This window comes from Dermacentor silvarum, chromosome 4 (genome assembly GCF_013339745.2).
Source record: "Dermacentor silvarum isolate Dsil-2018 chromosome 4, BIME_Dsil_1.4, whole genome shotgun sequence".
NCBI classification, from domain to species: Eukaryota; Metazoa; Arthropoda; class Arachnida; order Ixodida; family Ixodidae; genus Dermacentor; species Dermacentor silvarum.
Genome location: NC_051157.2, coordinates 137,840,566 through 137,853,106, shown reverse-complemented (window position 1 = coordinate 137,853,106; position 12,541 = coordinate 137,840,566). Strand labels below are relative to the sequence as shown.

Sequence of the window (12,541 nt, the reverse complement as noted above, 5' to 3'; positions counted from 1 at the left end):
TGGTTGGCAGGCGTATTCATAAAAGCCAATCCACGTAGTGGAAGCCGTTGATATACCATCAAAATGGTACGGCTTTAATCATGGCATCACCTTTTGGAACGGCTCTGTGTAATGCCGCCTGGCTCAATATTGATACATGCATATTGATATATGCAATAATGATACATGCATACATGCAAGAGCTGTGACTGTTTCTCGACCTGCTTTGATTGCATCTGCAGTAAGTTAATCATAATAGATATGGTATTCTGTCCAGAAGGTATTCTGTCCATTGGACGGTGTTTGACAGTAGGTCTCGTCATGGTGCATCAAAGTGCGAAATTCAGCCGTACCTCTCTCTGTCAAAGGACACTCGCGTGAGATTGCCTTGCTGGTGACGTCGATGAGCGGCTCGATCGATGTAGAAGACCTGCCCGAGTCAGCGTCGCTCTTGTCACTTGGACGGTAGCTACCCGGCGTGTACATCTTCCCGTTCGTCGAGTCTTCTCATAATCCTCTGCGACTTATCAAAGCACAAAAGTATATATATATATATATATATATATATATATATATATATATATTCATACTTTTGTGCTTCGATGCATAAAACGACGTTTTGTTAGGAAAGTGACTGGCACGGCAATGCATTTCTCAGCAAAGTTAGAGAATATCTCGACACTGGTGTCAGCCTGAGAATTATTCCCAAGTGGATTCGAACGCCACGGCTGGAATTTGTAAATTGTTTCGGAAAGCTAGCCCCCCCCCCCCCCCCCCCCCCTCCCCTTCCGGAAAAATGAAAATTTTTCGGTAATGCCCTGTTCTCTCAACAGTCAACCACGCCGACCATGCCCGAAACGTCTTCAATCAGTTTCAATTGATAAGCTAGCTGTCCCTTCAAAACTCTATTTTTTTGTCCATTTCGCGGTTTAATAACAGAATAGAGAATGAAGGTCGCACTTTTGATTTCAGATCTTCGCGCCGAAACCTGAGCCCCGATATGTCAATTTCGATCTTTCTTTTTTTTATTATTATTATTGCGTGTCTAAGTAAAAGTTATCAAAACTTGCTATATCATGTCTACGGCTCCTTTAAAATGTGGCGTAGTCCTCCATTGTACCGATAAATAAATTTAACTGTGCAGACGACGCTGAATCGCGTCGATCTGTTGCGGGAATTTCAAGACGGCGTCACCAGCATTATTTCGTCCTTGCGTCTTTTCTGGCTTATCGAGCCTTCTGTCGCAATACGAGTGACCTAATTGTTTGTCAATGTAAAAGGGCAGTTTGCTAATACAGCTCAACTCATATGTGTCACTTTTTTAACGTGAAGTTTTTTTTTAAAACTCAACTAGGGATCGTGTGGTGCAAATAGCGCGTGCTTCCAAGCAAGGATAGGGAAGGAGCTAGGGTGCTAGGGACGTTATTTTTATATGTACAGGGCGTACCTAGACGCTAAAACCAGGCGGCCAGGTGCAGATGTACATCAGAATAACTTGCTTTATGATTCGGAACTGAGATTGCTTAGCCTTTAAAAGTGATAACACTGCCTTCGGCTGACTGGCACCCTTTGTGTTTTTATGCGTTTGCGCATGTGTATGTTTATAGGATGCCCTATTTCGGATTAGACAGTTGTGAGTGTAGCGCTCGTCTCTACTTTCCTCTCGCCTCTTATTGTTATCTTTTATTTCGAGTTTTTGCGCTACCTAAGTATCATGTTAAGCAGAGGTGCCTGTATGTACGCATCATCGATGATGTACTTGTTCTATGTGGTATCTTTGCGGTACGTCGCTGGCCAACTGAAAATGCCTCGTTGGGGTACACTCGAAACGACCGGCAGCGCGGTTCTTAAAGTCCCTACACCAGCAATTCCTTTTCCACTAGCTAAAGTCCCTAGATAAACAGATTGCGCCACCAGAGAACCTAGCGCCGTGTTGCCATTCCTGATCAGTTTGGTCTATGCATGGTTTGATTCTAGCCACTATCAGCCATCCTGCACTATCTGTCGACTACACGCGTACGACTTGCACACGACGTTGCAGCTAGACCCAGCCGTGGTTAGAACCGTTCGTGCTCGCATTTGTGGAGTGCCACAGTTCCGCCTAGGTGACGGATGAGGTTTGCGGTGAGAAATTGCTTTGTGGTACGCATGAAATGCGTTAGTGTGTTGTGCGCAGCGAGTCAGTTTCAATGAAAATTACAGTGGGCTTTGGCGTGAGAGCGCGGAGCGTTTACGTTGGCGCGTGTACTACGTCCGTGCCTGATCGCCTGCTAATTAACCCCCAGGCGAGCGCTAGCTCCCATACACTAACCCTGTCACTACATCCTTTCCTTCCTCCATGGTTCCACGCATGATCGGCACCCCAGGGTTATTTCAGTACCAGTGACGTTTATGTTTCGTGCTAGCGTGCGCTCCTTCTTCTGTTGTTTGAGCTGGTGTTTCCCTTTGTAAATCTGCTTCGTCTCTCTCTCTCTCTCTTCTTTTTTTTTTTTTTTTTCCCTGTTGGAGGCTGCGGCTCGTGCCTGCGACATACACGAGGCGAAACTTCCGATTATGCTACAATGCCGATCGACTGAATCTGTTTATTAGGAGGAAGTTTAAATCGTGCCACGGGTACTTCAGCGTACGATATAAACATTTTCTCTTCATTGCACGACGAATCAGGGCGACGAATCGACATGCGAAGGGACAGGAGTAGAAGTCACGGCAGAGCGCCGTATCTGTCTATCTTTTTTGTCGCGTTAGTTTGTGCTTGTTTATTTGTGTGTGCTTGTATGTAACCAGCAGCAAAGTATTTTGCCCTACTCAAGTGGTCGAAAAACACCTAGGTTCAAACATTACTAGCAAAACACAGTTGTAGGCTTTTTTTTTGTTAGTTTTTCTTTTTATTTTCTTAATTTAAATATTGCAGGGTTAATAGGTGCATGTTTTTACAGACATGGTGCCGCTGCTTTTTGTGCAACAAAGGATAACGATTTAATTAAGCTTTTCCTTGGCATGTGCAACGGCTGTACATGCCGGCTGCAAATAATAAAGCACCACTCAATCTATTTAGTTTATTTATAATCAAGCATGCTTGAGTATTGCGAACAAAGCGCTTCGAACAAGCCCTCTTTACTAGTAACACATGCTGAGCATAGCTCCAGCTCCTACTAGCATTTAGTGTGGGTAGCCCTCAAACAGTGGTTCACTTGGCATGCAGGATGGCAGACCTTCATTTGAATCTGCTTGTTAATTTGGATGCTTAGCTTAACAACTTTGATAGCATGTCAACTCTAGGTTGCACTATTGAGCGAGCTCCACCTTCCCCTTATTCTATCCTGTTTGTCCCTCTACCCCCCACAATATCCACCCTCAGATAAGGGCTATAGAAAGCGGTCGCTTGCAAGGAAATGTGAGGTTACAAATTAACTGCTCATACATTATATTTTCACTATAAGGTTCATTAGGCTAATGTAAACATTGTTGATTTTGTGCACTAGCATTAAACCATTCTTGAACATGCACCAAATGCTGAAACAATACATTTTAGTTAAAGTAAACAATATAGACAACTTTCATTCCTGTGCAGGAAAGTGCATAGTGCATTGTATGACGCAGATTCATAATAGTGAGCAAGTTTATGTTCAAAGAACTCGTTTGCACAATAAATGAAACTCGTTCAAGTTAAATTTCTCTTATGTGTAGTTAAGTGACTTACACGGGTGTCACACAGCACACTTTCGATTGCGATCGAACTGGATGTGGATCGAATTTCGTGACTGCGATTGGCTCCCTTCCCCATTTTGCGCAAGGGAGCCAATAGCGTCGGAGAAATTTGATCCCACTTAAGCTCAATCACGATTGAAAGTTTGCCGTGCGACACCTGCATAAGTCGCCTAACTATACATAAGGGAAGAAAAGAGCCTAGTAAAGGTTGGGCTTGTTAAATACATTCATCATCTACCTTAAAGCAACACAGAGATAAAATAAAATCAAACTAAAAAAAAAAAGAAGTAGGAACCAAATACCCCCTCTATATTTGAAGCTTTGCAGATTTCTTGGCGTTACTGAAGTGTGTTAAACTATACTTAAATCCACATTGAAATTATTCCCTGCCTAAACCTTCTGATGTTTCTTTCAACCCAGAAAGGATATTATTCTAGTCAAAATCTTGAATTGAATTTTCAAATTGAACTTTTCAGTCAACTGGCTATGTGGGAATGGTGGCAGACTTCTCTCGTGTGTCTGAAATGTGAAAGTTGTTATGGTTCACAGTTTTTGCCTGAACTTTCTGTTGGTAATGTCTACAGGATGTGTGAAGTTGGCTAACACACACTGATGGCATCCTTGTGAGGGAATTTTCAACCATCCCATTTTCTTGAAATTTGTTAAAGGACCCTTGAAGCAATTTTTACCACACCTGAGTTGCGGGGACTATCTCTTAATCCGAGCTTTCTCTAAAAAGATTTTGTCATAGTTTGGTACATTAAAACAGTTGCAAACAGATACAAATTTTCCTCTGAAGTTGTTTCCCTCTAAACTCATACTCTTAACAAGTGGCTGTTTTGCCTACTTGAATGCTGTATCATACGATGACACAACAGTTGTCTGGTTCTGACTGGTTTGAAGATGCATTCCTGCATGTCTTCTTACCAGTTCTGTTCCTTCTCATTGCTGGGGTGATGTTGCCTCAAAGGGAAGAAAGATGCGGAGGTCACTGTAGTAACTGCAGGAAGCAGTTGCTGCAGTGAACTCCCTGCACACATTTGTTTTACAGAGAGATGCAGCTGATTCACCAGCATCTTAGAAGTGAGCATAATAAGACTATATATAACTCTAATCTAGTCCTTCTGTTATACATATGCAAGTAGTTCTCTTCTTTGCTCTCTACTCTCCGTTATCGTCTCTCCCTGTTTTTTTTTTTTTTTTTTTGCTACCCTTCACAAGGCGAAGGTTAAAGGCGGGTATTTTTCCAAAGATTCATTTAAGCATTAGGTGATTGTGAAGTCTTTGTGGCATGCCAAAAACATGGTAAGCAGGTGATTTGAGTTGTTTTTTCTGAATTGTTCAACTCGCATAAGTAGGCATATAAAAGCACCTGAATATTATCAATGAAAACTGAAATATTTATTGAATTTTGAGATGATCTTGTTACCTTAGGAATGATTCGCCTGATCCCTGAATGTGCAGTGCTAAGGTTTGATGAAAAGTGTATAATATTTCACCATGTGGGTGTTTCGATGAGAATGCCACTATTATTTTGTTTTGGCTTTTATCCTCTTGAAGGAAGAGGAGCTGTAATGTGAGAAAACCAAACCAAGCAATGCCATCTGCAGTTTGGTGCTGCAATGAGCTTTACATGCAGTTTTGTTAAGCATATCTTACCTTAGAGTGCAATGCTTGTCATAGCATTTCAATGAGCGCACTGGTTTGATTGGTCTTAGGCCCCTCATTTTTCAGATCTGCATGTAAAATGTGGAGCCCACTGAAAGGGGAATTTATTAATGCAGGTGTGGCAAGAAGCTGACGATGATGAGAGCAGCATGAACGAGCTTGGAGGAGGAAGGTGGCATTGCGGGGAAGAAAGCGTGGAGATGGCACAATGGATGCAAGCTCGGGCTAGATCGTGGTAGCCCGACGTGGAGTTGGGCCACCTTTTTCTAGTCTAATTATTACCAGCACAGCCAGTGTAGAAGAGTGGACGTCGAGAGCACTGTCCAAGTTTCCAGTCAGAGGTGCCGGAAGCCAGGTGAGAGTCAGGCCACTGGCTGCTGGTGGAGCCAGGACGTTCATTATCTATTGTCGGAACTTGCAGGGCGGTTTTTTGGATGTGCTTCTGTCTTTTACAAGCAGGCTCACCAGCAGCTTATGTGAATTGGGTTTTTCTGTATAAAGCTTTTACTTGCCACATTTGAACCCAACTAACTGAGAGGGCCAGTGGGCTGCAGGAGGTCGATGTGAGCTGTAGGCTTCAGATTTCTTTCCCTCGCATGTCTTCAATATATCAGTGAATTCTGATTATGGAGCGCACTAACTTAACCTATTACTACTGGAGTAAGGGGAAACAACCTGGCTGTATTCCAAATTTCCAACAGAGAAACTCGCCAACAACACTATTGCAAACAGGACTTTCATTACAATGATTAAAACATCAAAAGGCACTAGAGGTTATTGACTCGAACTAAATGAATAGGTTACTGCTTCAAGGCATACTAAAGTGCCACTATTGCTGAGGACAGGGCTTTTTTCTCAAGTGAGAGAATGACAAGCATAAAACGGGATTGGTGAAATAAAGTACCTGCTCCCATTGCTTAACATGTCCTGCTAATAAATGGTGAGGCATAGTCAACCACCGACAATGACAAAAGGTGAATGCATTGCTTGTCAAAGCAAAAAAGAAATCCAGGTAGGCCATTTTTATTGGATCCACTGGCGCCACCACTCGCAGTGCACCATCAGCGCATCTTGCAGCTGCGCGCTGCCCTCTCTATGTGTCCCTGTGACTTTGAGGAGGCAGTCTTTAATCTTTGGGGCACTAGAGCAGAAATTCGGCTAGTTGGTTTTTTTCTAATCACGTAATAACAGTGTGTGAAACGAGGGACAAACATAGGACAGACATACACTGTGCTGACTTCCAACTAGTCTTTATTATTTTTCAGAGGGCACACGTTTATATTCAACACGGCAGAAAAGAAAATAGTTTACACTTTATACAGAAACACCTTTTCCTTGTCAATAAGAAAGCTGGAAGGGGTGCTCACACATTGCTCACCAAGTTTTTCAATAAAAATTTGTTTCAATGACAAAAGAAATTATCAAAGAATTTTATTACAACATATCAACATAGGACTTTTGTGACCAGAGCACCACTAATAAGTCGGAGGTTGACACTACATCGTCATGTTTACGATCTCACAGCGCTGAAGGGTGATTATTGGAGCCAAAGTCGCAGCACTGGTAACAGTAGTGAAGTATGTTAGACAATTACACGAAGTAAGGTTTGTAGGTTTGTAGACCATATATATTGCAGTAAGCATTTGCTTACAAACTAAACCAGTGTGGTGCCAGGGGTGCACAAACAACAGATTTCACTCTGTTAGAGCTTCACACCAGGCACGGGTTAGAAGATACTTTGATACGCATGCTGAGGCAGCATGCTGGCAGCCTCAACTCAAGAAGAAGAAGAACACATAACAATACTCGGGGCGTGTATATAAGCACATGCTATCTCCTGGCACATGCGCAGCCATCAGTTGTTTTCGAGCATGCAAATATGCCATGTGAATGACTTATCGCATGACAGATGACGTCTCAACACTTCCTTCGCGCACAATTTTAGAAATGATCATAAGTGAGGCGATCAGGTGGGTGCCGTACCCTTGTGCTCCTTTGTAAGGGTACTGGCTGCTCGTGATTGCCGGGACACAGTGGAGTTGTCGCTGGTGACGACGACTCTGGGCTTTGGTCTGTCGTCGATGTAGTATTGGTGAGGTCAGATGCATGTGGCAGTTCCACTTCAGCCAGTGGGTCACATTGTACCCTTGGCTCAATGTTCGATGGTTGCAGGTGGTCTGCGTGCATGAACCAACCTGTGTTTCTCACCTACACTAGATATGTTGAAGATGACTTTACACGTTCCACTTCTCCAGGCCACTAGTTTACCACTTCTCCACACACAGAACGCGCCAGTGCACGATCACCAACAGAAAACACTAGCAGCGGACCTCTACGCATATCAGCAGATGTTTTTATTTTTGCGGTCTTAGCGCTCATCGCATCTTTTACATCTGGGTGCAGCAGCGAGAATCGGGTCCGCAGCTTCCTTTTTACTAATAATTCAGCAGGTGTTCTTCCCGACAAGGTGCAAGGCGTCCGATAACAAAATATAAAGTTATCTATTCTGTGTTGAAGCGTTCTATTGGTGCCCTTTGCTACGTCTTCTAGCACCTACTTGAACAGTGCTTCTTTAGTTGTCTGAACTGCACGCTCCGTCGCACCGTTAGACTGCGGGTGGTAGGGCGGCATCAGTGTGTGCCTCACACCATTAGCTTCAAGGAAGTCTTTGAACTCAGCGGCTCGAAACTGCGGCCCGTTGTCCATCACTATCTCCAGAGGAAGGCCATGCGCCGTGAACCAAGAATGCACAACTTCAACCATCTTCGAGGCAGTTGTTACAGTCATGATCTTAATTTCCAACAATTTAGAATACGTGTCGATAGCAGCAAGAAATGTCTTCCTTTTTTCTTCGGTGAAATCTAAAGGCACTCGTTCCCACGGATTTTGAAATACTTGCCACGATGACAAAGGTACAGGTTGCGCTGCTAGGAGAACAGTCTGGCGTATTTCACATTTGCGCACAATGTTTTTGAGGGCCTTGTCCTTTCCAGGCCACCATACTAGTGACCTTGCTAATGCTCTCATTCCGGTTATTCCCAAGTGATGTTCGTGCAGCAATTGCAGAACAGGTGGCTGTGCAGAACAGCAATTGCACAACAGGTGGCTGTGTTGTAGTACTGGTGACTCCAGTACTACAACTCTCTTTGTCCATATAACGTACTCCTTGTTTACACTGAGGTCCAACCAATCCAGAATGGTTTTAGCTCCTTGGACATTGCTTTGGGCCATCCATGCCAAATCATGTCACGCACAGCCCTCAACACCTCGTCGCGTATTGTTTCCCAGTTGACGTCCTTTGATGTTAACAAGTCATTTAGGGTCAAAAAGTTAAAACTTTTCTCAAAGTTGTTGCCTGTGTCGGGCAGTGGTAAGCCAGACAATGCGTCTGCATCCTGGAGTGATGATCGTGGCTTGTGTTTGATTGTATAGCTGTAGTTGGCCAAAAATGTCAACCTCCGATGCACTCTTGCAGTGGTGACTGCACTGCCTTGCCCTGCCGTTTGGGATCAAACAAAATTGTCAAGGGCTGGTGATCGGTTATTATATCAAAGGCTCGTCCATAGAGTTACTTGTGAAATTTTTTTTTTACAGCAAACATGGTACTAAGCGCTTCTTTTTCAATTTGCCCATAGTTACGTTTGGACTGCAGACAACAACCGTGAAGCAAAAGCAACTGGCTTTTCCTCATCGTTCATCATGTGCGATAGCACTGCATCAGATGCCTCACATGTGATTCAAATTTCTTTTTTCACATCGTACAGTTGCAGGACACTCTTATCAGTCAACATTTCTTTGCATCTGCTGAATGCCTCCTTGCATTCACGTGACCAGTGCCACGTAGTTTCTTTTCGCGGCAAGTCGTGCAATGGTTCTAAGACTGAGGCCAAATTTGGCAAAAATTCCCCATAATAGTTAATCAAACCCAAAAAGACCTTCAGCTGGGTTACGTTAGTGGGCCTTGGTGCATTTATAATGGCTTCCACTTTTTCCGCCGTTGGGTGCAAGCCATTCTTGTCGATCTTGTGCCCCAAGTATGAGACGCGCTGCTGAAAGAAGCTGAATTTCTTTGTTCACATTTATGCCAACCAATGTTCACTTATGTGTCAAAGCACTTGCTGCAATCTTTCGTTTCACTGTTTGTAATTCTCAGCTACGATGACTACATCATCGAAGTAGCAGGCGGTTCCCGCATATTGTGCAGTATCTGTTCCATGACTGCCTAGAAAATAGCCAGTGCTCAGCATGATACGCCATAAGGCAAGTGGCAGAACGTAAACTGACTTTAGTGGGTGTTAATGATGAGCAGTTCTCCCGCTTGTTTGTCTAGTTCAAGCTGCATGTATGCTTCCAAAAGATCTATGATGGAAAACACGGTTTCACCCTGCACATTTGTGAATATTTCTTCAGGCAGCAGCGAGGGATATTGTCGCAGCATATTCGCAGTTCCTGCGTGTTCTTTTTTTGGGACAATCACAAGTGGCGTTGCCCATGTACTGTGCCCTGTATATGAGACCAGTTATTTCCATCTTGACCAATTCTTGCTTGACTTGCTCGCGCAATAAGTATGGCACTGGTCGTGCTTTCATAAATACAGGGCGCACGTCATCCTTCAATTCAATGCTGCATTCGAACTCCTTAATGGTACCATAGCCTGCGTCAAACACTTTGGAAAATTTCTCAGCTAGCAATGTCTCCTTATCCAAAGCCTTTACAGACACGACTTCAGGGCATATTATTTTAATTTTGCAAAGCCAATCTTGGTCGAACAACAATGGCAGTTCGAAGCAAAGGTCTTGGTATGGCACCTTTACATCCATGATAGCGACAGTAGGGACTGCCGTACCATTGTACGTGACTAATTTGGCATTTGCTTGTCTGCAAGAGGCATTTGGAAAATGTTTAGCACACTCTACTTCTGACATTATTGAAACTGCTGCACCTGTGTCAAATTCCATGGGTATCACTTTATCATTTATCAAAACCTTGAATAAAATGGCGGGCGTGCCTTCCTTGTCATTTGTGTGACACAAAGTGAGTAGTTCGTTGTCTCATTTTTAACTCTCTACACTGTGGACAGGCTTAGTTTTGCACATTTTGCCAACATAACCCTTTTTCGTATGCTTATAACAGGTGCTGTTCAGAAATCGGCAACATATGGGTAAATGCCGTCTTCCGCATTGATGACGCATTCTTTTCGCTTCTTCTTTCGCTGACCACTTTGCTTTTGCGAAGCTGGACTGGGCCGGCACTTCTCTCATTGGTGCATTGCTCTGTTGTACAACTTTCTGTTGCCAGTGGATGTCTTCTGTTTTTGACGGCGCTCCTTCGGCATTGGGTTGCAGCATTTCTTTCGTGTCTTGCATCGCCGCTTCCATGACTATAGCTATGTTGCATGCACTTTCCCATCTCACTTCGTCGTCTGGCATTGCCAACAGCCTGCACCATACTACCTTGGTAATTAGCTCAGCAACGAGCCCGTCCCACAGAGCTTCGGTCAAAAAGGTGCCGAATTTGCATGTTGCAGTGAGTTCCTTCAATTCTGCTATGAAATCTGCAACGGTCTCATGCGGCTCTTGCTTTCGCTGGTAAAAGCGATAGTGTTCTGTGACCTGGTAGCATATGGAAGCGTAATGCTTCTTCAGAACGTCCGCGACTTTGTTGAATGAAGCCTTAGCTGGTGTTTTAGGCAGCAGCAAGCTCCGCAGTGTGACGTGCGCCTTTTCACTTAATAGCCATTAAGAACACTGGGAGCTTCTTGCCTTCGGCTATGTCATTAGCTGCGGCAAATACTTCGATCCACACCAGGTACACCTCAAAGTTACGTCATGTGGTTGGAACTCCAGTAGCTTCCCAACAGTGGCCGCCATGCTTCAGTACGGCCTGGTTGTAATGAGCATCCTATGGCTGGTTGTGGTGAGCATCCTAGATACCTGGCGCGAATCCCATCCTCGTCGCCACTTGTTGTAGCTTGACAGCACACACTATCTCTCAGTGCATGCACAGCCAGCAGTAGTTTGCGAGCACCAAATATGCCACCCGAATGAGTTATCGCATGACTGATGACATCACAACACACTCGATGACCGTGAGTGCTCGCTATCAACACTTGCATGATGAGGAGCACCTGCAGGCGCGTGCTTGTCCCAAAGTGAACATTTTGTGTGGCCGCTCACTTCACCATTTCAGCTGTGCCATGTTTCCAAGTCTGGCATTATGTGATCTCCAACGCTAGGTTTGTGAGATGATTGCCTGCAAAAAGCCACCAGCCATCTCAATTTGCCCTTTCATGCTTGCCATTCGTCCTGGCACTTGTAGCAGATGACCTCAAACATACGGCACTTGGGCCGCATATGCGCTGTGCCGCGTGGGCAAACATGGCCGGGCTAGATGAGGAGACACATGCTGCCCTCTTCTAGTGCAGCCGTTCAGCAGTGCAGGCTTAATCATGTGATCTCCAACATTGCGTGCCCAGGAAGATGGCAGGGTCCTAAGCAGCACTACATAGACAAGGACAAATAAGGGAATGACAACACACATATCACCGCATGTTGTCATTTCTTTGTCTGTCCTTATCTTTTTAGCACTACTTAGGGCCCTAGTATAACAGATCATGTATCCCAAATTGCTGCCTTAGCCAGTCATGGCAGTCCATGCAAACTGTGTCAGCAAACAAATTTGCAAGATTTCTTGCAGGAAAACGAATTGCTGTTATGAATATTTAATTTCAAGGAAGCACAAGTAAATATGAAGCACGTTTTACCAACTTGCCCTTGTTTTGTTTTTGACACTCCTTCAGGGTGTGTACAGGTCCTTGAAATCCTTGAAAACCCTTGAAATTGAAAAGTGCATTTTCAAGGCCCTTGAAAGTCCTGGAATTTTTTTCCTTCCTTGAAAATTCTTGAATTTCGTTAGCAGTGCACTTGACATTGCGACCTCCTTTCTGTGGTAGATTGGCGTCGACCTGACAAACTCCCCATTTCAGAAACAGTACGCCGGCGTGAGCACACATAGTTCTGTTTTGCAGAACTGCATGGAAAAAAAATAAAAGGCTTCGCTGCGTCAAACCGCGAACGGAGCGAGAGACCCGTGCCGCGCTTCGGTGCTTGCTCGGCTGGCAGTGTTTACGCTGCTTTCCTCACCCCATCGTTCATTTCACTCCTCGCCCGTCGGTCTGCCTTGTCCC

The 12,541-nt window shown here is 44.4% G+C and overlaps 1 protein-coding gene across 5 annotated transcripts in view; it reads left to right on the top strand.

The window, feature by feature from the left end:
- Positions 1-1,923: 1,923 nt before the first annotated feature.
- LOC119450655 (uncharacterized) overlaps positions 1,924-12,541 on the top strand; it is a 78,384-nt gene continuing 67,766 nt past the window's right edge. For 3 of the 5 annotated variants that reach the window (XM_037714167.2, XM_049666114.1, XM_037714166.2), the window contains exons 1-2: positions 1,925-2,103; positions 5,472-5,710. The gene's annotated coding sequence lies outside the window, so the exon portion shown is untranslated. Of the gene's footprint in view, positions 2,104-5,471; positions 5,711-12,541 lie in introns of all 5 variants that reach the window. The other 2 variants (XM_049666115.1, XM_037714168.2) reach the window with 2 other exon arrangements.